Source organism: Lissotriton vulgaris, chromosome 1_1 (assembly GCF_964263255.1).
Source record: "Lissotriton vulgaris chromosome 1_1, aLisVul1.2, whole genome shotgun sequence".
NCBI classification, from domain to species: Eukaryota; Metazoa; Chordata; class Amphibia; order Caudata; family Salamandridae; genus Lissotriton; species Lissotriton vulgaris.
Genome location: NC_141685.1, coordinates 852,283,882 through 852,311,357, shown reverse-complemented (window position 1 = coordinate 852,311,357; position 27,476 = coordinate 852,283,882). Strand labels below are relative to the sequence as shown.

Sequence of the window (27,476 nt, the reverse complement as noted above, 5' to 3'; positions counted from 1 at the left end):
GACACAGAAACCGTCCGGGGTTACCGTGGATAAGTCTGGTCCTGAAGAAAGATCTCCCCAATTTTCAGTTATAAAAAGGAGATTGAGTTTGTAATTTTCTAAGAGATGTAATAGTTCATATTTGAGTTTGGGTAGGGAGCCAGCGTTTATAAGAGCTGAGTTGATAGTAGTATGGTTGCTGAGGGAATGGGGGCCCTTGTTGGGTGGGTGCTTTTGTGTAGTGTTTAGCGTGAAAGGGAGGTTAGGGCAGTGTGTGGGAGCTTGGGTGGACAGAGTTTCCAGGTTGAGATGGGGACATATCTGTTTGTTAATGAAGGTTTGGGATATGTTTTTTAGTTGTTTACTGGAGTAAGATATGAGTAAGATATGAAGTTAGAGTGTGGGATTGATTGAAAACGACCGGGGGGGGTGGCCCTGGGCCCGGTCCAGGTCCGGACGGGCACAGACGGGCTTGCCTTAGGCGCGCCCGCTGCGCGTGAAGAGAGGCCTCCTGATTTTAAAGGAGAGAGATCAGCTGCTAGCCAGCTGAGTCATCCGATCTGTCCAGAAGTTGTAGTCACTTACTGTGTGCCTGTTTTTTAGATTCCCTCCACTCAAACCGCTAGTCGACGGTGGACCGGGGAATGCAGTGAAGTGAAGGTGAGTGCTGGCAGAAGTATTAATCAGTGTTTTAAAAGTGCAATATTTAAAAACAGAACAATCAGCAATTCTTAAAAATGCAGTACAAGTTTGAGGAGCCCTTTCCCAGGCGCTCCTGGTTTCAGCAATAACGGGTCTGTCTCACCTCAAGCGTGTTAGCCTTGAAGCTCCACCCACTCTCTCCCCATATTTTTCATAGGCTTGTTCCATTGTCCTTTGTAAATGCTGAATGTCTGACATAATATCGACAGACAAAATATCTACATACAAAAATATCGGCACAAAAATATCGAAATCAAAAATATCGGTGTCATATCTTCATAAAGGTAAGTACAAAAATATCGAAAAATTAATATCGTAGTACAAAAATATCGAAATTAAAAATATCGTTTTTTAAATGTATTATTAATAAAGTAAAAATAATTTTAAAATACATATAATTTTACAAATATTAAATAAAAATATTAAAACATAATTAAAAAATTTAAACTAATACATATACATTTAAAATAAATTAAACACTTAATAATTTAATGTATTTTTTTTTTCATTTAATTGATTTAATTTAAATTTATTTTATTTTTACCCTGTACGCCTGTACCCCAAAAACCCAAAACTGACCCTGAACCCTAAAAATATCCCTGTACCCCAAAAACCCCAAACTGACCCTGAACCCTAAAAATACCCCTTTACCCAAAAACCCAAAACTGACCCTGAACCCTAAAAATACCCCTTTACCCAAAAACTGAAAACTGACCCTGAACCCAAAAAATACCCCTTTACCCAAGAACTGAAAACTGACCCTGAACCCAAAAAATACCCCTTTACCCAAGAACTGAAAACTGGCCCTGAACCCTAAAAATACCCCTTTACCCAAAAACCCAAAACTGACCCTGAACCCTAAAAATACCCCTTTACCCAAAAACCCCAAACTGACCCTGAACCCTAAAAATACTCCTTTACCCAAAATTAATTAATATTATTTAATTACCAATTAATTATTAATTAACAATAACAATAAAGTAAATATATTAGCACATTAGCTGTAATTAATTTAATTTAATAATAATTATTTTTTTCCCAATTAATTAATTAAGAATAAAAAATTATATATATAAAAAAATTACTCTCATTAATGTAATTAACTAATTAATATTAACTAATTACCAACTAATTAATAATTAATAATATGTACAAAATTATATTAATTAATTAACTAATTAATATTAATTAATTACCAATTAATTATTAATTAAAAATATTTACAAACATATATTAATTAATTAATTATTATTAAATTACTTCCCACCCTATTCCCCTATAAACCCATAACCCGCTACAGAACATATTTATCAATTAATCAAATAATTAAAATTAATTAAAAATTAATTCTCAATTAATTAATTAATAATTCCTACTAATTATTAATTAATTTAACATAATTAAATTACTTCCCACCCTATTCCCCTATAAACCCACAACGCGCTACAGTACTAAAAGACAATATTTAATTAAATTACATTAAAAATAAATAACAAAACATAATAAATACAATATAATACACACAAAATGTATTTAAAAATTGATATTAGTAACATCGAAATTATTTATTTCGATATTATTGACATCGATATTTAAAACTTCGATGTTACTAATATCATACTAATATCGATATTAAGACTGTCGATATTACTTACCTTCTATATTATGTCCCATCGATATTTAAACTTCGATATAATTGTATATCGAAATTTAAAACTCGATATTTTGTCTGTGTACCGTAAATGCTGACTTCTGATTTGTTAATAGGCCTGTCAGTCCCTCCTTAGTACAGTCTTGTCTTCATTTGTAACCTGCCATGAGGACTGGCCCTTTTGTCTGTAAGCACCATTTTCTTTAATGAGTTTCTCCTACTGCAGGCACGACATGCTTTCCTATCAAAAAAACAAACAAACAAAAAAAACGACATGCTTTCCTACAGCATTAAGCAAGCCATGCGCACTTTCACTTTCCAAGCAGCCCGGGACAGCGGCGGACGCTTCTTTGAAATGAAGTAGGTCTCGCATTTACAAGAGTTGGAGCTATTGGCATTATAAATAACAATGCCTTTTATATATGTCTTAATTATCAAAACAGATAAATAAAAGGCATTGTCATTTACAATTCCAATAGCGTAAACTCTCGCAAATGTGAAACCTATTGCATTACAAATGCTTGTACTTTTAATTTGCAGTGAGCTGCCTATGGAAAACTTCAGCCAATTCCGCATGTTTCTGGCTGGTTTTGCATTCACCTTCCCCTGAATTGAAAAAATAGATGAAATGCGTGTAGAATGCCATGCAGCATAAGAATTCTGCATTCTGTGCTGTTAGGAATTGCAAATACCTTAATGATAATTGCATTCAGTTAATTACAGTGTCTGACAGTGCATCAAAGCAAATTTCCCAGCATTGGAACCTGTGATTGGCACCTGCCTTCTAAAGCGCCAGGACCACTTGGTAGGCGCTGCACGCTAACTTCCTGGCTGGAGAGGGTACTTTCAAGCGCACTCTACATGCGGTATTGAAGATCGTGGGTTAAACTACCCAAAACAGGGCTGGACCTGGAATTACTGGTTCGGGGTCATGGCTGCGTATCTAACTTGATTCAATTGTCACTAAGTTAAATATAAGAATATTGTCTGCCCTCCCCAGTGATCCTAAAAGGAAATGTGTTAGGCTTTCAGGTAGAAGAAAAACACACTTTTTTTATCTGCCTAAGTATTTTCCCTGCACCAATTTTCAGCCCTAGATATCTTTGGGCCTCTCATTTTGAAGTAAACCAGCCTAGGTTATATTTGTGCTTAGTGACCAGGAGATTCCTGCCAATAGACAATCATGCAACCTCGCTGAGTGACACATTCTGTTTGTTGAATGTAGACTTTGCAACTTTTTCAAAAATATATTTATACCTTATTATCTTACCCCCTATAAAAGAACCCAAGTGTTGGGATCTCAGTGGGTATCCTAGCCATGTGTAAGTTTGGCATTAGAACTTCCTACCACCGGGCAGCAGTGACCGCCAGCTTCACAATGATGGGTGGTCACCGACAGTCAGTTGTGCCTGTGCTAATGGGCAGAGGGGCCACGCCCCCTCACCTTTTGGCCACTATAAACAATTCCTTTCAGGCTGAGGAAAGGTCAGCCTGACAGACACTCTTTATTTTCAGGTCAGGCAGCCAGGAGCTAGGCCTGCGCTGAATGCACAGGCTCCTGGCAGCCTGAGCTGAACTTTGCCGGGCTGAAGAAGTCACAGATCCTGTAGGCGAGTCATCTTCAGCCTGGCAGGGCACCACAAGGCCTGCCCCTCACGATGAAGGGGGGAGAGTCACTGGTTGCCTCAGACCTGGCTACTTCAGTTCTAAGCCCTGAAGTGCCCAGGGCCAAGTGTCACTCACTGACACCTCATCACAGAGTGGGGTGTGGTCAGCAGTCTTACTGACCCAATATCACTCTTTGAAGAGTGAGGGACTGCTGCCTTCCCTCATTGGCTGGCATTAGGTCATAATGTGCCATATATTACCTATAGGTCACTATGCAAAACTTGTGTAACACCCCATACGACCACCAATGTGCTATAAGGAGACACCTTAAAACTACAATTAAGTATTTAATTTTTTCATCGGGTGATTGTTTTGTATGGGTTAATGCCAAAGGAGATTATCAACAAAATGCTATGGTCCATTAAATTATCTCAAAATAGAATCCCTTATATTTTAAGAAGAACTAATGAGAAAACTTCCAGTTCCTTCATAAAATAGCAGTATCCATGAGCTTCTAAGACCACAGCTCCCTGTTTTGGATGTTTGCTTTAGTTGAAGTAATCTGTCTTGGGCAGAAATCTACTCAACCAGTTATAAATGATTTCCACAGGATCCAGTTAATGGCACATGAACTTTGACATTTTATGAACGCTGTGGTGAAATTTCCAGTTGGTTCAAGATGCAGCTTGGAACTGGCCATTGGTGTCTGTTGTGCTTTGACTTTAGCTAGTCTTTTTTTCACCATCTGAATCCACCATTGTTGCTGCTATAAGTGAGCCAGTGATTTTTCTCTGTCTGCCTTGTAGCACATCCTCAGTTGTGTGTGCTTGGCACACACAGGGACAATCTTGCGAAAAAATAGGCTTGCGTCAGTTCTGATGCAAACCCTGATAGTTCACCTGTACTGAGCAGCGCAAATCAGTGAAAGGCGCAGCTGCCTTTCACCAATTTCGACTCATCTGGCCTCGTTTTGAGTAAGGGGGCAGGGGACCCCTATCCACTACATGTGCGTGCAGTGATTGATTGGCGATCCCTGGCACTCCCATGACTCTCCCAAGTGCTGCCCCCGGTGGAGTGTTGCTGCGCGCCTCCTGTTGGCCGCTTTGCCTCTGATCTAACCTCTGTAATACGGCGCGGGCACAAAGCAAAAGTGTTTCATCATGTGCATCTGACGGTGCCCCCACCCAAGAAAGTCCCTCAGAGGTCATACCGCCCTACATTCAGCATGGACACAATCCATCTCATACCAGGGGCCGCACAAGCATCTGTGGCCGTTTCGGGAATGCCAAAGATTCCTTGGGCACACAAAATGTGGGGCACACATTCGATGAGGACCGAGGGCACTTTCTACAATGTGTCAGACAGAACGAAAGGTACACAAAAACCTATATGCCATAACTAGATCCAGCAGAAACTACATGTAACTGGTCAAGTGGGATTACACCGCTGAGAGCAGCATTCTTAACATCGAAGACATGATCCTGAAACCTGGAGAGCTGCCACTCCGCAGAGGGCTTAATATCTTTGGCACCCGCCGCTAGCCCTGCCACAGACCTGATTAGCTGGTATTGGGTTCAGCTGCTGCTTTCCCAAACCACCGCGCTCGAATATCACACGCTCCAGGGAAGAAAGGCAACATTGTCAGGGGCTGAGGTGCGCTGCGTCACTCAAGGCGCATTCCTGCGCGTCGCCTCATCCTCCTGCTCGGGAGAGGGTTCAGGGCCTGGCAGGGGGTGACTCACCCGGTTTCTGGGAGACAGGCCCGGCTCCAGGAATTTTTATTTGGGTGGGCCAATGGTGCATTTGGGTGGGCCACTGCGGTAGTTGCGGCCGGCATGACTCGCGGGGGGGGAGGACGATGAGGCAGAGGGTTCACGCGGGGCAGAGGAATCACGTGGGGCAGGGGATTCACGCAGGTGTTTAATTTAACGTGAAAACAAAATGGGGTTGGCCCTAATCAGCAAGGCTGGGCCTATATCATAAGTAACAGAAGAAGATGCCAGTACTGATAAACTTAGTTAAACAATGAGATAAATCTTCCACAAACAGAAAATCAAATTCCAGAAAGGGAATGCTCAATAGTCGCAATTTTATTTTATAAAGAATTTCAACAATAAAAGGTTCTTTTTACATTTACCGGGAAACACAGTGGGACAAGATCAAAATTGAGAACGGACACATAAAAATACAATCACCTGGAATGAACCATCATTCAAAACCACAGTCATGTCACATTCGCCACACATTCAATGCATACACACACTTAGCTCAAGCGTACCATATATACAATTTATACAAGGGACAAGAAATATATATACACAACTGGAACTGCATTAATTAAACGAAAATGTTCACATTTTTGATTAACTGGAAATACAATGCCAAGGATTTTACAATATAAAGAAGGCTTTGCGCAAATGAATAAAGATTATTACTCTCCAACAATTAAATGTGAGGTCTATACACAAGTTTGGTTATTGAATCAAAAATTGGCAGTCCAGTGAAGAAAGGGGGGCCTACGCGTTTCGAATCTCCTTGGATTCTGTGGAGATTCTCATCAGGGCCTCAGGCAGCTGTACAAGGGAAAGGAACCAAAAAGAACATATATCTTAATTATAGGAAAAACACAGAAATGACAGTTTAAGGTAGCACTTTTACACATCTGTATCTAGCATGATCACAGTGACACAAATAGCGTCTACACCAAGACTCTCAAGACTCAGTGAGAGCCCACTAGGTCGATCTATTCAATGGAACAGTGGGGCTCTAAGATGGAAGGTGGTTTTGAAATACAAACTGAGTGGTAGGATTAAGCAGGTCTCAGGGAAGGAGCTGAGGTCATATGGTTGTACCCGTGGGGGTGGGCTCATTATACTAATGATCTAGACAGTCATAACTTACCGTCACAGTTTCTGCAAAATAGGCTGACAGTAGTCCAAATGAATAAGAGTGGGGAGTTTGCAAGCGTGGGGTGAAGGATAATCTGGAATGCAAGGAGAAGTATTTATGGTACCAGCACATGGGATTGGTTGGACGCAGTGGGGGTGTGTGATCTACAAACTGCTCTTACCCCTGTGTAATGCGCTGGTCTTGTGTGCTTATCTCCTTACAGCACACGCGACTAAAACCGACTTGTGCTGACTCTGCCACCATCGGTGGAAATGCCTGATTAAGACAGGCTGTTACCTCGCGCCAGACAGGTGATGCTGCCCTCCAGTCAATAGATACAGTTCTCACACTCTCCCCCGTTTCAACCTCTTCTAATTACCCTGTTTTTTGGTGACTACAGGACAGTGTGCCTGAATTATACAGGAGAGACACGACGCTGAATAGCAACAGGTCATCGTGTCATTCCCTATTCCGGCCAACTACAAGCAAGTTGATTGTGCCGCTTGGACACGTTTCGTTACACAGGGGTAAGAGCAGTTTGTAGATCACACACCCCCACTGCGTCCAACCAATCCCATGTGCTGGTACCATAAATACTTCTCCTTGCATTCCAGATTATCCTTCACCCCACGCTTGCAAACTCCCCACTCTTATTCATTTTGGACTACTGTCAGCCTATTTTGCAGAAACTGTGACGGTAAGTTATGACTGTCTAGATCATTAGTATAATGAGCCCACCCCCACGGGTACAACCATATGACCTCAGCTCCTTCCCTGAGACCTGCTTAATCCTACCACTCAGTTTGTATTTCAAAACCACCTTCCATCTTAGAGCCCCACTGTTCCATTGAATAGATCGACCTAGTGGGCTCTCACTGAGTCTTGAGAGTCTTGGTGTAGACGCTATTTGTGTCACTGTGATCATGCTAGATACAGATGTGTAAAAGTGCTACCTTAAACTGTCATTTCTGTGTTTTTCCTATAATTAAGATATATGTTCTTTTTGGTTCCTTTCCCTTGTACAGCTGCCTGAGGCCCTGATGAGAATCTCCACAGAATCCAAGGAGATTCGAAACGCGTAGGCCCCCCTTTCTTCACTGGACTGCCAATTTTTGATTCAATAACCAAACTTGTGTATAGACCTCACATTTAATTGTTGGAGAGTAATAATCTTTATTCATTTGCGCAAAGCCTTCTTTATATTGTAAAATCCTTGGCATTGTATTTCCAGTTAATCAAAAATGTGAACATTTTCGTTTAATTAATGCAGTTCCAGTTGTGTATATATATTTCTTGTCCCTTGTATAAATTGTATATATGGTACGCTTGAGCTAAGTGTGTGTATGCGTTGAATGTGTGGCGAATGTGACATGACTGTGGTTTTGAATGATGGTTCATTCCAGGTGATTGTATTTTTATGTGTCCGTTCTCAATTTTGATCTTGTCCCACTGTGTTTCCCGGTAAATGTAAAAAGAACCTTTTATTGTTGAAATTCTTTATAAAATAAAATTGCGACTATTGAGCATTCCCTTTCTGGAATTTGATTTTCTGTTTGTGGAAGATTTATCTCATTGTTTAACTAAGTTTATCAGTACTGGCATCTTCTTCTGTTACTTATGGTGTTTAATTTAATCATTATTATTATTTAAAAATGTAGCTTACCTTTCCGCCGGCCGGGTCCCACGTCTTCTCGGCTCCTGCTCTCCTGCCTCTGGCAGGAACAGGATGCAGGCAGCCAGGCTCCCTCCCCAAAGCCAATGAAAACAGTGCAAGCAGTGTTGTGATTGGTCGGGATGCCGCCCAGCCAGGGGCTTATGTGGAGGCCATGTTCTCAATGCAGGCTGCATTGCAGCCAATGCAGCTTTTATGGAGAAGGACAGAGTGGGCATAACTAGTTTGGGCAACCCCAGAGGGCCAACCAAACAGTCTTTGTACACTCATGACCATACTGCTAATTAAATAAACAAAAAATTAAAAGGGCATGACAGGGCCGGCTTTAGCAGAAGTGCGAAAATCTTGTTTGGTGCCCCACCAATGACCTATTTCTCCGTAGATACCATTAGTACCACCCTCCAACAGTGCCCTTCATCCCTCTGTAGCCCGTCTTTCATATTCATTTCATTTGTTGTGTAGCGCTACTCATATCAGTGTAGGGTGTTACAGTACTTCACATCACACACACATTATACAGAGATAATAAATCCTACAAGTAGGTATATCAGTCTATAACGAATGTCACATAAGCCAATGAGGATTAGAAGGAGCAGGACTCCGACTCACGTCATTCATACTGGTGGGCAGTGTATTTTAAAAGGGTATGGTCTGGAGAAGCACAAACTCAGGATTTAAAGCATACCCCAATGGTTATGGGGTTGGTTTTACTAATAAAAATGTATATCTGCCCAAGCTAACTCTTTTTAGCAACATTAGAATAATGAAAGGCTGAGGAAGTTAGAACTATATCGCAACCCAAAAATATGTGAAGCTCTAACTAAACAATTCAGGTTTGTATGCAGCTCTTTGGTGACAGTTCATAGGTCACTGCCTGTGTTAGGATTGGAACTTCTGAACTGCAAGTAAAACAAGAATCACTGTGACAAAGACAGTAACCCACTGAGCTATCCACATAAAATACAGTTTATCTGCATTTCAAAACTACCAACAAAGGATTGCTCTCCAGCAGGATCATTAATCACCAGTTACCTGGACATTTTTATTGTTGCCTTGCATCCATGGTCAATATAATGATAAAAACTAGTTAAATGAAGCATCCACGAAGTATGTGCCTTGCTGGGCCTTTCCAGATTTTAAAAATAAGAACAAATAGTCACACATTTTCTTTCCTACTTTGTACATAGAACTCTGCCTCACAGTCCAATCTGATAAGCAGCTGCAGGGGTCACGAAAGGTGAATTAGGATAAACAAACTTCTTTTCTCCAGCACAGAACAGAAAAGGAAATATCCAGGCAGTCAGTGTCAAAGAAAGAATTTGTCCCCTTAACGATGCCCCTATTGTACCTGCACAACACAGCCCACCTTACCAAAAGGAAATGCGTGATTGGGGGTGCCTGTGAGAAAGAGCCCAGACCCAATCACGAAACTTCCAGAACAGGAAGAAATGAACATGGTCATTTCTATTGGCCTTCTAGCCGTCACTGCGAGGGCCACGAGTCTGATTGGGACCAGAAATGGGCCCGGGCACCCAATAAAAATGTGGCCCACATTTGCGAATTGCAACCTTTTGAAAGCATTGACTTTTTAGTATGAGGGGGTAATTGCTTATGTGGCCAGTGACATTGGTCAGGACTGAAAAATCCATTATTCCCCTGAAACGCACTCACTCTTTTCTCCTGACGCTAATCTTGAGGTCCATGTTTTATCTTACATTGGGCTGCTGGAATTATGAGATTCTGCAGCTGTAAAATTTTTCACATATTTATGTATTTGCCACATAATCCACCACCTGCAGTATAACATGCATATTTTAAAAACAATTGTTTGAAGCGCAAATGGATCAAAAGTTACTAAAAAACATGGTGACGTGTTTGCGCGCATTGGAAGCCATTTTCAAAGGGTAACTGGACAACTTTCAGTGACTTCTTTCTGTATTTGGCTGTTAAATTGGTACTAATGAGGTGAAATCTTTGCCCAGACAGTACTACCATGTAAAAAAAATGTAAAAATAATTAACTTATACATACTAGTAAAAATGTGCCGCATTATACTGCATAATTTGTCTTTGGTGCTCCCCTGCCACATAATTCCATAGGCCCTGATCACATACTCAATCATTGTGTTGCAACCTATGTTATACAGTGTTTATTACAATTTTAGAATAATGCCCTACGCATTCACATTGCTTTCTGTTATATGCTGGGACTGTAAAACTATATAAATACACGTTACTATTATGCACTGCACCATCCTGGATTCGATTTTGTGACTGTACTCATACAGAAATCTCCGGGGATCGCATTAACCAAGTTTCACAATGTGAAGATGTGTGTCCCATCAATTAGTTTAATGTGCAATCATTTAACACCTCATTACTCACTTGTAGGTGTGAGCATTATTTTAAGTGCAGTTGCTGAATGTGTAAATACAACAAAATACTTATAAAATATTGTGCTGTTTTTAGCAAAGCTGTTGACCTTGCGGCCCCAAGGTTCAGGATCACAGCTGCCTTACTTTTCATGACACTTCAACTGTCATGTAAATAAAGATAGCCTGGAAACGCAAAAAAAAAAACAAAGTTGCTCTTCCAGGCCATCTTCATTCTTAAGTACTTAAAGAGGCATTTGTGCCCTCCTGGGACTGCCGCCACTGACCCACAGTTTGAAGACCTCCGCCCTAAGGCCAGGACAGGAGCTCCCACCACATGCTGTGCCTGCTGGCTTTGGCCCATTGTCATTTTATATGTGACAATGGGCCGCGATAATCTGTGCTGGGCTGCGCAGAGGCTGCAGCGGCCTCTTGACTTTGGATCAGGAGAGCCAGCCCAAACACCGATCGGGGGAGGGAGGGGGAACGGCTCACATCAGGCCTCGGGCCAAGGCTCATGTTTGGGTGGGCCAGGCTCATGTTTGGGTGGGCCTGGCCCACCCGGCCCACCCTCTAGAACCGGGCCTGCTGGGAGATAGGGTGAGAGGGGAAGGCGCTGTGGCAATCCTGCGGTGGGCAGCGTCCACCCACAGTCCCGTCTTTCCTATAATCTGATTTGTACCGGGGTGTTCTCACAGACGGAACGTGCACAGCTCATTGTGATCCGGACAAAAGGCGCTGTTGTCCAGTCACTACGTTCGCTGGAGCTGTCATCCCTTTCATTGTGTGCTGATAATGACGCCGCCCACGCCACCGCCAGGTCGGTCAATGAGCGCTGAAGTGAGCCTCGCCTCAACTTTTCCCACCATAAAATAATACTTCTGTTCCTCCCACCATCAAGCTCCTGCTCTGGCTTCGTCGCAGTTTTTCTTTCCTTACTTCTCCAGTTTCTCCCCTCCCTCTGCCTTCTTGTTCTCCACTGGTAGCGCTGTGAAAGAAGGAAATCCCCGCCTCCCTCAAATGTTGACACTTGTGGCGTGGGCTTCGTGGGCAGGGGTGGGAGAAGATTTACATTGAGCCCGAGGTGAGCGAGGTAAGACACCCTTTGAGTAGTTCAGCTAAGTTTCCTGACATCACTGGGTGAAGGACTGTAGCGTCCTAGGCCCGTCACCGGTGACTATTCTCTGTAGGGGAGGGGGGGGGGGGGGGGGGGGACATCCGGCTGCAGCCAGGAATCGTTCTGTACTTAAACTCAAGTACTGCAGATCGATTAAATAGTGGAAGGGTAGGGGAAGAGAAGAGACAACAGTGGAACGAAGCAGAGGCTTTGCCCTCAGCAGTGGTATGTAAACAGTCGCCCTCATCACTGGTAAACAGCACTTGCAAGCGGATTTTCAGTACAAAGGGTCAAAATTTAGGGCAAAACTTCAGGACAGGAGGTCAAAATTCAGGACAAAAGGTAAGTTTTACAGGCACATCAGAATAGGGTGCGCAATAGTATATAAGTACATAGACAACTACTTAAGTAGAAGTGAAAAAAAGTTTTGTATTAGATTGAGACAATTGTGCACTTCATGGGTTTTCAGTATGCACGTAGCTTTGAGCAAATGTGCAGGTCTTTTTATAACCGCACCCCCATCTTTCCATCCTCCCAGGGAAACGCCCGATGCCCGGTCCGGCCAGTCCGCTCTTGCTACCACCCTCCAATGGTGACCTTCCTCTTCACATAGACCCTCTCTCAGGTGTATTTAATTTCTTCTATAGTGCTACTCATCCCAAGCAATTAGGACAGGGTGTTGGTGTGAGTTACATCACACACATATTATATAGAGACAATAACTCATATAAATGTGAAATTTACTTAAGATAATGGGGGTTACAAGGTGTAATTATTCTTTCATTCATTATTCAGTCTTTCACCATTTATTCTGTCCTTCCATCTGTGTGCCCATCCATATCAATATTCAACGATTTACAAACCTATCCATCATCTATTCTTCCATCCAACCATCATTCCACTCATTCATCTCTCCATCCACCCTTTCACTCATCCATCCCTCCATTCATCCTTTCACCATATCCATCCATACACTCATCCATCCAATCTTCCACTCATCCATCCATTTACTCATCCATCAGCCATCTACCCTTTCACCCATCCAGCCATCCTTTCACTTACTCATTCATCCACCCAGTCACTCATCCTTCACCATTCACCCTTTCAATCATCCATCCATCCATCTTCCCTTTCTCTCCCCATCCCCCTTTCATTTAGCCATCAATCCTTCCATCCACCCAAACATCTACTCATCCATTCATGAATTCATCCATTGACCCTATCACTCATCCATCCATCCACCCTTTCTTTCATCCATCCACCCTTTCACTCCTCCATCCAACCTTTCACTCCACTCATCCATCCATCCATCATTTCTCTCATCCATTCACCCTTTTACTCTTTCACTCATCTATCCACCCTTCTGTCCACCCACCCTCCCTTTCAGTCAGTCATTCAGCCTTATATCCACCCTTTTACTCATCCATCCATCCATTCACCCTTTCACTTATCAATTCATCAATCCATCCATCAATTCACTCATCCATCCACCCATTCACCCGCCTGTCCTCCACCCTTTCCCTCATCCATCCATCCTTTCACTCATCCATCTATCCTTTTACCTGTCTATCAACAGTTTCACCCATACATCCATCTATTTGCCCTTTCTCTTATCCATCCACCCTTCTACTCACTCACTCATTCGTCAATCCTTTCTCTCATTATCCATCCATTCACCCTTTAATTCATCCATTCACCCTTTCACAAATCCATACAGCCATCCACCCATCCCTTCACTCACCCACCCTTTCACATTATGAGCTGAGCCTTTGTCTACTGAGTTACAGACAGAAGAGGCCCATCAAGAACTTCACTCCTGCTGTAGTTCCTAAAGCACGGGGTGGGGCGGGGAAGGGCTCACTATGCCCCTGCACACAGGCAATCTGAAAAAGTGGAGGTCATGAGTCCTGCATGATGCACAGTGCCACTATGACATGGTGTTGTTTCTTGGCTTTAAGTGGGATGAAAAAACTGGGGGGGGGGTCTCTCCAAAGGGGGTGTTCGATGTAATTAAGGGCATGGCTTTAAAACACCTACACTCAAAATCTGTGTTTAGCATAATATGCCGCCCGACTGGTAATTTGCTGCTTCTGTCATTGCAACCAGATATATAACACAGCAAGTAGTGTTACACCTACAAGCCAGGACTATTTGCCTTGTCAATGGTTGCTAGTTGCATAAAATAAAAAAGCAGCAACCATGGCTTTGTTGAATATAACATTGAAAATGCATCAGTTTTGAAATAATGAGACAGTGAAAGACGCATAACCCTTTTTATTAAACTTGTTTCACCACCTTTTCATGACCTGGACTGTCACCTAGCAGCATGGGCATCTTTGTTTATTTCTTCCACCTGACTGAATGTCCTGCCCTAGACTGAGGCAAGAGGGGGCCCAACACATGAAGTAAGCGTCCAGACTGGCCCATTGTCATCCTGTAGGTGACAATCAGCCGCAAACAGAATGAAAATGGGCAGGTGGGGCTGCTCTTGTGCTCAGAGGAGTGCAAGGTGACCCCGTCAGGGAGCCGAGGCTTCTAGCAGGGGAACAGTGATGTTCCTCAATGCCCAAAATTACGGACAAAAGGCGTCCGTAACAGAGATCGTCATGGACAACGGACGTGAGATCCAAATTACGGACGGTCCGTGAAATTTACGGACGGTTGGTCACCCTATGTGTGGCCTGGCCAACAAATGGCAATGTCTCAGACCATTTAAGACTCCATGCTCTTCAGGTGCTCAATGGATTGCTTCTGATACTGTCCGAGTGGCCAGAAGTGGCCCAGGTGGACCCCAAGAAGCCGATGTGGTACCTCTTTCACAGCAGAGATCAGCCCAGTCTAAAGCCGCTCGGGGTCCTAGAGACGATTGTGTGCAGGGGAAAGGCTATTCTAAACATGGGTAACGTTTTCCAAGCCTTTCTTTTACTGGAATGCTGAGACACTGTATTAACGCCCGCACAGCTGAGTGGTAGATGTGTCCATCTCGGGCTTGAGATGAGTGAAAAAAAAGTGAGCAGGTTAATGGTGGACATTGAGGGATGGGGGCAGGTATCCTGTGAGCAAGTAGGTATTCCGAATGCAGCTATTTATTTATTTAGAAAGGTTTATATAGCGCAAACATGACCACCAAGGGTATCAGAGCGCTTCACTGATTATGCATCACAAGGGTATAATACAGATTATGCATCACAAGGGTATAAGCATACAAAACAGAATTAACAAAGCGACAAAATCAAAGTCTAAAATTGTCCAACAATCTCGTGAGGGACAAGTAAACACACCCACAGGCAAAATCACAGTCTAGAATTGATCGACCTAATCGTGAACCAGGTGGCTGGGCCAGAGTGAATGGGTATGGTTCCAGAATCCGATGAAGGTGCAAGGCTAAGGCAGAAATTTCTTTCTTCATCAGGAGCCATTTGACCTCTTTGTTGACGAAGACAGTAGAAGGGTTCACTTTGACTTCGGGGGGAAGGGAGTTCCAGATCCTCGGAGTCATCCCTGAGAAGGCTCGGTTATAGGTATTTTATTTTTTATTTTTGAGGTTTAAGTAAAAGGGTGCTGGCTCTTCCAGAGGCTCTGGAACCACAAGAGTTCCAGTTTCTGCGCCAGGTAGAGCGGGGTCTTGAGGTGGATGGTTTTGTGAGCCATGCATGCAATTTTTAACTGTATCCGAGGTTTATATGGAAGCCAATTTAGTTCTCGCAAGTCCGGAGAGATGTGGTGGTATTTTTGTGTGCCAGTTAAGAACCTAGCAGTGGAATTGAGAGTAGCCCTAAGAGGAGCCACCCTCACTCTAGGCAGGCCGCAAAGTGTTGCACTACCATAGTCCAGCTTTGAGATCACTAATGCTTGTACTGCAACCCTGAGGTCATGAGCTGGAAGGAAGGGTTTGAGTTTCCTAAGTAAGCTGAGTTGGAAGTTAGCTCATTTGGTGAGGGAACTCATGTGCTTCTGCATGTTCAGGCTTTTGTCTAGAATGATACCCACAGATGATGCCAAGTCCACAAGGTGTAGTCTGCAGTTAAGAGCAGTCAGCTGATTCAACCATTCTTCCATGACGAGGGATTGGTTTTAGGGGGAGATCAGTAGGATTTCCATTTTAAGAGCATTAAGCTTCAGGTGATTGCGTGTCAGCCAACTTTGTGTTTCCAGCAGGACTGAGTTGAGGGCCTGAATGTCTTCGGGGGAGGTTATCTTAAGGTATACTTGGGTATCATCTGCATACATATGATAGCGAATGCTGGATGATTTTAGATTTTTTTTTCAGAGGCTCCATGAACAAGTTAAAGAGTGTGGAGGACAACGTTGAACCTTGTGGAACCCCCAAGGTGACTGGTGCAGGGTGTGGCAGGGATTGGTCCACCTTGAAACTTTGGGATCTGTTCTGAAGGAACGAAGAGAACCAGCTTAATACCGGCACAGACAGTCCCATCCTGTGTTCCAGGAGGTCAATTAGGGGATCATATTTGACAGTGTAAAATGCTGACGAAAGGTCCAGAAGGATCAGTATGCACGACTCATTGTGATCCAGCATTTTAAGTGCATCATCCACGATGCACGTTAGCGTCGACTCTGCGCTATGACCTGGGCGGAAACCAGATTGGCATTGGTCCAGGAGTTGGAAATGGTCAATGTGATGACCAAGTTGGGGGAGCACACATTTCTCGAAGAGTTTTTCCAATGTGGGGATGTTAGTGATTGGGCAAAAGTTAAGAAGGGCAGTGGGATCCTAATTGTTTTTTTTTAGGATCGGGGTAACCTGATCTGATTTAAGGCAATCCGGAATAGCACCTTGCATAAGAGAAGCACTGACGATCGTCGTCCAAGTTTTAGTAAGGCGGATCTCACTTCCGGGAACAGGTTCAAGGGCAGAAGGTCGTTGTAGTGATTGGAAGGTTTCAAGGCCAACAATATTTTGTGAATAGTGGGTTCATCCACGGTTTGGAACAGACTCCAAGATGCATTGTTTTTGGGCCAGAAGGGCTCTATAGGTTCAGTGATATTCGACTCTGAGGGGCATGGGATGTGCAGCGGACCACTCGAGAGGTGATCACGGGCCGAGCTTAGTTCAGACTCGATCTTGGTAGTCGTATCCCTGAAGAAAACAGCAAATTCTTCACAGTTCAAAAGTGTCCCTTGACCCAGAGCTGAGAGGTGAGGATGATTATTGGATTGGGACTTGATGAATTCAAACAGCTTTTTCAGACTTTTTTGCTTGATCTAGTTGAGTTCTAAAGAAGGTCGCCTTCGAGCACCTGATGGGTTTATTGTATATGCTGCGCAAGGATCTCAGGTGACAAAGCAGTTCAAAGGAGGGATAAGATCGCCACTTCCTTTCTGCAAGTCTTACTTTCTTTTTTTGGCATTAAGACTATCATTGAACCATGGTTTGGAGAGTTTAGCAGACACTCTTTTAAGCTGAAGGTGTGCCAATGAGTCAAGTACATTAAGCATTGCATGGTTATAGTGGGCCGTCAGGTCATGGACATCGGACATGTTCATGGGGGGGCGGGGCGGCAAGATGTTATCACAGAGCTCCGACAGGTCTTGTGAGTTGATGTTCCGTAAACATCTTTTCAACTGTTTTGGGTTCTTAGGTTGGGACCTGCTTGCCCTTACCGATTCAAGGACGAGGTAGGTGATGCAATAGTGGTCTATCCAGTCACATGGGAGGATCGACTCCAGGCCGAAAGAGTTGGGCTTACCAATTACAAGATCTAACGCGGCTCCTTTGATATGTGTAGGGCTGTCACATATTTAGATACGGTTATGGTCGAGTAGGAAGGATTTAAGGCTATTGACTAGCACATCGTTTACATCATTTCAGTGGAGGTTGAAATCACCCAGGAAGATCTGAGTGCCCTGGAAATCCGCGTTGGCCGAAATAATGTCCATGATCTGCTCTGTGAAGGGAAGGTTGGCACGAGGGGGTGGTAGAATGTGTGCAGTTTGCATGAGTGACTGATGCCCCCGTCACTTCAATGCATAGGTATTCACAAGTGGGCAGGGGGTCGGCATGAATGACTTTCAATATTAGATTACTACGATGTAAGCAAGCAATGCCTCACCCGTGACCACTGGTTCTATCCAACCTAATGATATCAAAGTTGGGAGGCATTAGAAAGTCCAGGATGGGAGTGCCTGAGTCATTTAGTCAGGTTTCGGTCAACATTACAAGGTCAAGATCCTGGACAAGGATGAGATCGGCAATATCAGCAGCGTTTTTAACAGCGATCTGCAGTTTAGGAGCGCGCAATTGAGACTAACGGGGGTGTCCGTTGGTGCAGGTAGAGTGGGGGTGGCTATCGTGAGGTTGTTCACATTTAAAGTTCTTGAGTTTGGCCTAGGTTCCCTGAAGGGATCAGTAGGGATTGATTTAATTATATGCAAGTTTGATGGGGTGGAGGGAAGTGCCAGATCATATGAGAGTAGGAGAGAGTGAATATCACTATCCAACAGGGAGGCTCTACATCTGGAGGGTCGATAGGGGTCATTAGGGTGCGGAGCGGAGAGTCAACAATGGGGTGCGCAAGTGGAGTGGGATGTGGTTCGCCTAGGATATGGGATGGAGGGCTCCAGGTACAACCACAGTCTGGGTGCGAGTGTAGATGGAGATTGGTCATAATGGACGACTTAGTCTGAAGTTAACTGACAGATTCTCAGTGATGCGTGACAGGCTACGAACATCTGCCTTAAGTTGTTGTAGGCAGAGTGAAATCTCGTTAAGACGGGCTTCCAATGAAGTGTGTGAATGGGGATGTGAGGCTAGGTCCCGGGAAACCTGCATCAGAGGATAGCTAGTGGGGTAAGGGAAAAATGGGGCAGGTGGCGAGTGAGTGGGCCCAGGGGCAGGGGATTCTGGGAAATTAATCTGTGTGTTTGGGGGATGTGTAGGATAGGGGAGGAGGGGACAGACAGCAGTAGACCCTTGGCCGCCTGTCAGAACGGGTCGGGATTGCTGGTTGTGTTGGGGCAGGGATTCTGGGGAAAATCCGAGCAGCGTTATGATCAGTGGAGCTAGAAGAGTTAGAACCAGCTAACCATGAGGGGGAGCATGAAGACTCTAGTGAAGAACGTGCTGTTGTGGCTCGTAAACAACGAGTAATGCCGTGGAATTGTTAATCTGAGTGGAGGTAGCTTGGGAGGGCCCTTCGGAACAACGTGTAATGTGGTGGAATTGTTAATCTGAGTGGAGGTAGCTAGAGGGGGGCCTTTCGGAACAGAGGTAGTGTTAGCAGCTGGTGGTAGAGAGGCAAGAGATAGAGTTTGCACGGTCAGGTGGAACCATTAATGGGACATTACCACCAAGGGGGGGGGGGGGGGGGGGGGGTGGCACTGAAGCTGGCAACTGTCTTTATGATGGTGGGGAAAAAGTATGTTGTCCATATGGTCCTGTCATTCCTGACGCACAACTAGCCAAAAATATGTCAGACGTGGGGGTGCATCACAATAACGCCAAGAATTCAGAATAAGGGATTGGTTTTAATGAAAAAGAGATCTAGGCAGCATACAGTGTACAAGAAAGGAATGAAACATCGGAGTACAGCTTTCTCAATTTTCATCTGGGTGATAGCTGATGAAGGGAAGCAGAACGAGTCCTCAGTCACTTGTGTGCTGTTGGGACAGTAAGTCTTGCATGTAAGCATCGCTCTGTAGAGCGTGTTTCCCTCCCTTATCTTGATTCTTGATCTCCTGGTAAGTCACTGGAAAGCTGCTGTAGATTTTCTTGAACTCTACCTCAGTGAAAATGACTATTACTCATGACCACGGAGGGTCTCTCTGTTTACAAGGATAGAAGCCCTAGTGAGTGGCTCCGAGGTCGAGAGGTCACACATAATGCACCCCTCTTTTACAGAGAATGGCCCCTGCGCTATCTTTCCAGGCTGTGGTAGACTGATAATGGTGGCAACATTCATCTACACCTAGTGGTACATTCAGCATAGGCGCAATCCATATTATAGAAGGGGACGCACAACTGTTTTTGGCCATTTCTGTAATGCCATAGGCAGGGTTGCCTTCCTTCATTCTCCTGGTAAAATCTGTGGAGGCTCCTTCACCTGGGTTCTTTTTGCTTCTATCTGGTCTGGGATATGTGTTTTTAAAGTGAGTGGGCTCTCTGGGGTATGATGGTGAGACATTGTATTTAATGTAAGCAGAGCTGGTCCCCTGGATATTCCAGGTCCCCCATCCGTAATGGCAGAGGAGCATCACCCCACTGGTCACAGCCAGTCACAGACAAATAAAATGATATTAAAACAATAATATTATAATATTTTTTTGTGACGGGGTCTGGCTGAGGCGTTTATGCGGGACAGGGTGGGCCGGGACATGACAGTGAGGAGTGGTGGGCACTTAGAAGTGTGCATGTCAGTTTGGACAGCTGTCTTAGGCTGGCCAAACAGGCATGCCCACTTCAATTAGCTGTGTAGCACAGCCGAGTTGGTGAAAAGCCACAGGCCTCCAGGTACTCGCTGAGCAGCAGACCAGGCAGCTCAGACCAATCCTGACGCTGCTTCAACATGAGAGCAGGGTCTAGATTGGGCGGGGAGCTTGTGCTTTCCACTGGGAGTGAAGCACCAAGGGGGCTGTTGGGGCAGCAAGAGGTACGATTTTTGGAAAATATTATTTTGACCCTCAATTTCCTTCCCCGTCTCGTTCTGACCCCACCCCCCACTTTCGGTGTGCGGCGGCCACCACTGTCACCCATGTGCTTCCCCCCTATTACTTGTACAAGTATAGTGGGTTTTGGGAAAGCACCAGCTTTTATCTGTTTTTAGCGAAGACTACCTCTACTGAGACAACATCCTCCCTTTTTCATGGGTGAAGGACAGGGCTTTCTGGCCCAGAATTAATTATAATCTTCCTTGGTGACAGAAAGATAGCAAGAGACAGAGGAGGAAGGCAAAAGGACCACCTCAAGCACTGAACACGCAATAAACAAGCAGGAAATATGCCCCAGGATTGGAGCAGAACCCAGGATTTAAAAGCAGCAGACTCCTGATTGGATCAGCCTGTCCATCATGAAAAACAAAATGGCTTCACCAGCCAGTGCTATGTTCAATGTTGTACTCCTTTTCTGACGAGCCTCACTCCAGGGTAATAGTGTAAGCTGAGATCCAGGAGATAAACCAAGGAGTTGGATTTCCATGCCCCCTGCTAGACTCAGGAACAGAGTGCACTTAAAAAGTTGCCTCTGTGACAGATTAGTTTGAAAGGTATGAGCCAGGCTGATGGAAAGAGCTGGGCTTCTGTTCACAAGGCCAGAGACAGGGGCATCCTAGCAGGGAATGAGCTATATTTAAGGACTGTGAAAGGCCAACCGCATTGAAGCAAAAGGAGGCCTCAGAGCTGCTCAGGATAAGGAAACTTGCTCCATATCTACAAGGGGGACAGGATAAGCTCCCCACTCTCATTGTACATGGAGGTGTTTTTCCCCTGACCCCTCCCTTGTGCTGTGAGTGTGTGGGGGCCTCCAGTCACCATCTGCAGCAGGGGACACGTTCCCTGTTGAAGAACTTACCATTTAAGCCCTTGGACCCTGTCCCAGGATATTCATAGGCTACAGCTTTGTCCTTGCTTGTCCTGCAGTGATAGTAAAGCAGCACTCACCTTGTGGGTGCCCCGCTACTAGGAACTGTAGACTGCGACCAGGGGGCTCTGTGATGCAGGCCCCCACATCTTTTTGTGTCATCTGAGGGTATCTTGGTATGCTATCACCCTGGCAAGATGCTACCATCCTACACCTATCCCAGTGACTACTCGACTACTGGGACTTCAGTAACTGTGCCAAAACACTAGCTCACCCCCTGACCAGACTGCTGCACCACTGGAGTGTTGTCCTCTCTGAGAAAGTGTGGGCACTTCTGGTACTTTGGGTAAAGGGACCGTGGGCGGATCAGGAACATTTGACATCATGTCAACTCCTGAAGCCAACTTACTACAATGCAAGTATTGGTACCTCTTCTCTAGCTTTGAAGACTAACGATGGTTAACACGGTCTCTAGTTTGCAAGGTTTACTGTTTTTATAGTGCTTAGCATCTACGTGCTATAATACTGTCTGGGGTCAGAACTCTGGCACAGAGGGTCATAGAAAGTTCTAGTTTCATTGTGGATCTTCGTTTTATGCGTAGTATATTTTTCTTGTGTGTATTAAAGTAATTTTCTCCGATAAAGTAAAGCACTGACTGGATATTGATCTCAGTAGCTGGTATTAAGGGGCAAAGTGCACTCTGAGGGGCTTATTTACAAGCCCCCTGCCCCAGTGGTACGTCATGTTGTGTGACACACCAGTGGCGCAACCTGCCGCATGATATTTACAAGCCACAGGGTGGCTTTACGTGTGCTTGCAAATATCGCCCCTTTTCACGCAACACTTTGAGTGTTAGGGGCGTCACATGGGTGTTCCCACGCAACACCCATGTCCACTGATGCATTTCCAGATTTACAAGCAATCGTAAAGCTGGAAATGTGACAGAATGCTATGCCAGGTGGCATAGCAAGGTGCAACAAGGAGAAATGTTTTCTTTTCTCCTTGTTTTTTTCCTCTTTCAATGCGTGCTGCATTCTGCAGCACGCATAGGAAGAGGAAATCACCTCAATTGATTGTTTTTGTGCAGGAAGGTGCCCCTTCCTGCACAAAACAATCTCCCCACAACGCAGGCATCCTTGCACCATGGTGCAAGGGTGCCTGCGCTGGCGCACGGCCGCATGCTTTGCGCCAGGGCAGGGAAGAGCATAGAGATGCGACATATTGTTGTGAATATGTCGCATCCCTGTGCTGCGAAACTAACACTGCGCAACAAAATGACATGCGGCACCGCACTGCGTTAGATTGTCCTAAATAGGGCCCTGAATGCCTAATCCACCTCACCTCCTTCAGTAAGCCTCTTATTGCTTCTGTCTTGCTACCCTGCGAGGGCCAAGTGCTGGGGAGGAGCACTTGGCTACCCAGTTTGGGGTCCAAAAGTACTTTGGTCGCAGTAAACCAATGGTGAACAATTCCAGTTTATGCAACTGGAGCTCAGTAACATCTAACTCCACTGGTTCCCCAGGAAATTGGTAGTCACAGGCGTCCACTGACATTTGGTGAAGGAAAAAAGTATGAGATCCTCGATTTGTGAAAGGATCGTGTTTGATGGTCCACTGTGTGTACTGGGCTGCCCTGTTGAGGCACGAGGTGGAGAGCAAAGCAGTACGGTACGCCAGATGTGAGGGGTTATTAATGAGGTGGCCAACAAGCACAATGTAAAAGGTAGAGCAAGTCATTCAGTGTCGAATCAGATAAGCTCCTGACGTCCTTGCTGTTCACAAGCATCACTTGACATGTTTCCCTTGAGCATGCGTCCTCTTGTGGCAGCAGGTATGGCAGTTCTGGTTCCCAAAGAAATGGGACTCGAGTTCTAATGGATCGCCATCCATCCCCTATCCATCCATCCCCTACATGCAGAACTGTGGTGATCATTCACTATTAAACTTGCAACTGACAAGAACAATGGAAGTACTATGGAGAACACTATGAGAGACCAGCAGGTACAATGTTCATCCTACATTATTGCCATCCAGGGTTGCCACCAGAGACAGAGTGATCTATCAAGTCGTTTTTTTTAGTTTACCAAGAACTTATTATGAAAGCTGTATGTTTACCATTGCTCAATGTATGAAATTACCAGCACCAGCTTATTTCTCCACTCCCTCCATCGCTTAGAATGATTGTATGTTAGAATATTGCATGCAGAAATATTGTTACACATTTATATAGTGTCCCAAACATTGTTTATGAAAATATCGCCTCAGTCAGTGTACATTTTCCATTAAAAACTCCAATGGGGAGATTTAATTTTGTAAACAATATTTTGCACACACTATTTTTACCAGGTGATGTTCTTACAGTGATAATCTGGTACCATACCACCCAAATGATCTCACAGATCGTGCACTCCATGGTTGGGGGGGCTGGCGGCTTGAAGGGGGACTTGTTTATCAATACTTTGGTACAACCTTGTACATCATATGATTACTGTTGTTCAATATTAATTTGAGGGTGCCCATATGAATGTTTATTATAATTTTTTCTGCAATCCATTGGCTAGCTTGCATTGTGACTGAAGGCATTTCACATGTGCACATCGGCCTCAGAAGAAATGCACTTTCGCCAGAGCTGGTGGGTACATTCTTTACATTGTCAATATTTTCTTCATTCTTTATCCCTTTAAAAAAAAACACACTTGTATTGGGTTTTCAAAAAAATCAACAGACACAAATAACAACTCAGGCAAAACAACACAATCAGCTGTGATATCTTAGTCAATGGACCAAATAAAGATATACATCATATTTCTTGGTGCCCAAAGTACTCCCACCAAGGACCCCATATCTTAGAATGTTTGTGTGGGCAGGCCTGGCCTGCATTCACCGGCATCTCCATTTTGGAACTCAATCCATCACCTGCTGCCAGGGCAATTCTTGGTAATATCCCTTTTCCCAAAGTAGTAAACCCAGTCCAGAGAGATATCTCTCAGAGCGCCTGCAACCCAAGTCCTCCAGTAGGCCCAGGAGGTGGTGAACAGTCACTGGGCCTTCTCAGCACCCCTGACAAAACCCACAGAAGTCGGGACAAATATTTGAGTATAATAGGGCACGATCAAATCGCATGATAGAAATCCACCTCCTCTGCTCCACATCTATGACATAAGGGCGATGGGAGCAGGCCTGCCCTCCACAACTTGAGAGGAGTCAAATATGTAGTGTGCAGGACATTTACCTGAATCATCCAGAGCTGGGAGGAAATGTCCAATTCTCTTGGGCCATGAATGCCTCCCTGCATTCCCCTTCCTCCAGAGCACCAACCCAGTCCTCCCACCGGATGTGGAGGCCAGCGAGCAAGTCCGATTCACTAGTGACCAAGGAGCAACATATTTGAGAGACCCCTCCCTGCCCCAACAGAGCCATTAGAACATTGCCTTCCATGGGACTAAATTCAGTGACCCCCCTCCACGGAGGATCCATGGACTGAAAGAGCGTGATGCAGCTGAAAATCTCCAGAACTGAGGATAGTGTAGTTGAAAATCGGCCTGCAAGTCTCAGAAGGACAGCAAATGTGAAACCTGCCATGCATTGTTCAGACGCCTCCGAACCCCTCCAAGCCAGTCACTTGACGGTGCAAAGCGCCCCTCCACAGAGAAGTCTGGTGTGTAGCCCTGCCCCTCCAGCCAGTCCACTTTGTACCCACATACCAGGCGATGAAAATCACTTAGGTCAAGTCCAGGAGAGAGCAGGGGATTTGTGGGCCATATAAACTGTCCACAATCACATGCTATGACATAAGGGACGTCTCTGCCCGGTATGTCGGGTCTTCTCGACCTCCGAGCAACCACTCGTTCAGAACCACAAGTTGTGAGGCCCAGTAATAGAGGTGGAGGTCAGCTCCTGCCAGACCACCATCAAAAGTGGACTGTGCACTCGGCGGCTGGGGTGTGAAGCGCAGCAGTGCAGCGTGCGGTGACCCCAGGTCGCGGTGCGAGCAGCGGCTCGGTGGCAGCGTCAGATGGCATCGTCGGTGAGACCAGGTCGCGGTGCGAGATGGAGGCAGTGCTCATCACGGTGCTAGCAGGTCACGGTGCAGTCAGTGGCGTTGTCGTTGCTGAAGCACTGTCATCGGCTGATGCACTGTAGTCGATGGCGCCGGCGTTGGTAGGCCAAGGCTGCGATGTGGGATGAGGGTGGTGCGGCGTGTAACTTACGAGCGATGCCCCCGAGCCACGGTGCAGGCAGTGGCATCAATTTCGGCAGGAAGTGGTGGCATCAGGAAGGCCACGGCGTGCCGAGTGCGGTGCGAGCAGGTCGCGGTGCGAGCAGCGGCTCGGTGATGGCGTCAGCAGGTGTCGTCGGTAAGACCAGGGTCGTGGTGCGGCGGTGCCCTTTGCAGTGCCTTCAGGACCCGGATTCAGCAGGGTCGTTGTAGACGTCGTCGGATGGCGTTCTTCGGGTGTCAGCACAAAACACACAGTCCCCAGTGCTGCAGATCGAAGAACCTGAAGTCTTTGCTCTTCCTGAGACTTCGTGAACAGGGGGCAAGCTCTACCTCATGCCCTTGGAGAGTCTCCCCAATACGGTTGCAGAAAGTCCAGCCACTGTGGGTCAGCCCTGCAAAGCACGCAGCAAAGCAGTCGGTCCTTTCAGCATTTTCTCCGGCTCTCCTTCTGTGCAGTTTTATTTTTTACTCTTTTTATTAACAAAAGACAAATGAAAATACATACAAAAGGTAAAAAGGAAAACGGAAAGAAACATCAGGTGATGTCATACATTCTTCATCACATGGGCCATTATGCACAGGTACAAAATCACATGCGTCAATATTCGCACTGTTTAGTCTTCTTGATCCAGATGAGTTCTAAAGTTCAGGGGTCTGGAGCCCAGCATTTGTACACACAAATCCTTTGATCTTCCAGGCAGAGGCAGTCAGTGTCCGGCCAGAACCAGTTGGGCCTTCTCTGGTGTGAATTCCTGGCAGGAGGTGGATACAGCTTTGTCAGAGGCATACCAGGCACCTTTGAGGTGCCAGGAAATCTCCTCCCTCTCCCCAGACGTAACCAAGGTCTATTTAGCCCTTTCCTGACCTACCTAGACTATCGGGAGCCACCCTGCTCCCTAGCCATCTGTCGTCCAAAAGCCAGAAAGGCAATCCACATTCCAACAGAGGCACACGGGATGACCGAGCAAAATAATACCCACTTTCTGAAAGTGGCCTTTATGAACTCAGAATGAAAAGGGCACCCTCGCTAAAGGCTGCGTCTTTAGACGCTGGGTTCAGGAATACTGAACATCCGTCACTTATACCTTTCTCGGGCTATGTATATGGGTGGCACAATCCGTGCTGCAAGCCCACGAGTAGCGGTGGACTCACAAGCCCCGGTACCCACAGTGATCATTACTGGGGACTGACAAGTAAGTTATACATCCAATCATAACACAATTTACCAAAGGAGCACCAGCGCTTTACCACTAATCAGCAGTGTGAAAAGCGCGCAGAAACATTATACCAGCAAAAACAGAGTCAAAACCGAGAGGGCAGAAAGCAAAAACTCGGGGGAAACGCGCCAACAGATGCCAAGTCTAACACCCTGTTATATGAATTAAAATAAAATTTAAAAACTATACCTGTTCTAAGTAGGTCTACCAGCTAAAAAGCATTCTTACTTATAAAAATCCTATGCAATGCTTAATTTACTTTTTAATACAATGAAATATTGCAAGCAAATGGCCCCCAAATTTAGGGAATGGCATATTTTTTCTTCTTTTTATTTTTCTGGCATATGCTTTAAACAAATAATAAACAAACAAAAAATAACCATCACCTCAGCCTATCAAGGCAAATCTATTGACTTTGCCAATGCTTGATCCCAGGAGGACTTGAAATTGACAGAGGCTTTGAAAAATGCACGGTTGGCTGTTATATGTGTTCTGCCACACAACCTTTACTAGAAT

At 45.1% G+C, this 27,476-nt stretch overlaps 1 protein-coding gene and 3 long non-coding RNA genes across 4 annotated transcripts in view; 2 read left to right on the top strand and 2 right to left on the bottom strand.

Moving 5' to 3' along the window:
- ABCA4 (ATP binding cassette subfamily A member 4) overlaps positions 1 to 27,476 on the bottom strand; it is a 1,055,123-nt gene that overhangs the window by 990,454 nt on the left and 37,193 nt on the right. The window lies entirely within an intron of this gene.
- On the bottom strand, positions 6,011 to 6,917 carry LOC147748019 (uncharacterized). The gene is made up of 2 exons (XR_015308522.1): positions 6,842 to 6,917; positions 6,011 to 6,513 (listed from the first exon to the last, which is right to left on the bottom strand). It is a non-coding gene; the product is annotated as an uncharacterized LOC147748019 (long non-coding RNA).
- LOC147748018 (uncharacterized) lies at positions 7,058 to 7,477 on the top strand. Its single transcript, XR_015308521.1, has 3 exons — positions 7,058 to 7,140; positions 7,230 to 7,356; positions 7,444 to 7,477. It is a non-coding gene; the product is annotated as an uncharacterized LOC147748018 (long non-coding RNA).
- On the top strand, positions 7,488 to 8,357 carry LOC147748017 (uncharacterized). Its single transcript, XR_015308524.1, has 2 exons — positions 7,488 to 7,526; positions 7,855 to 8,357. It is a non-coding gene; the product is annotated as an uncharacterized LOC147748017 (long non-coding RNA).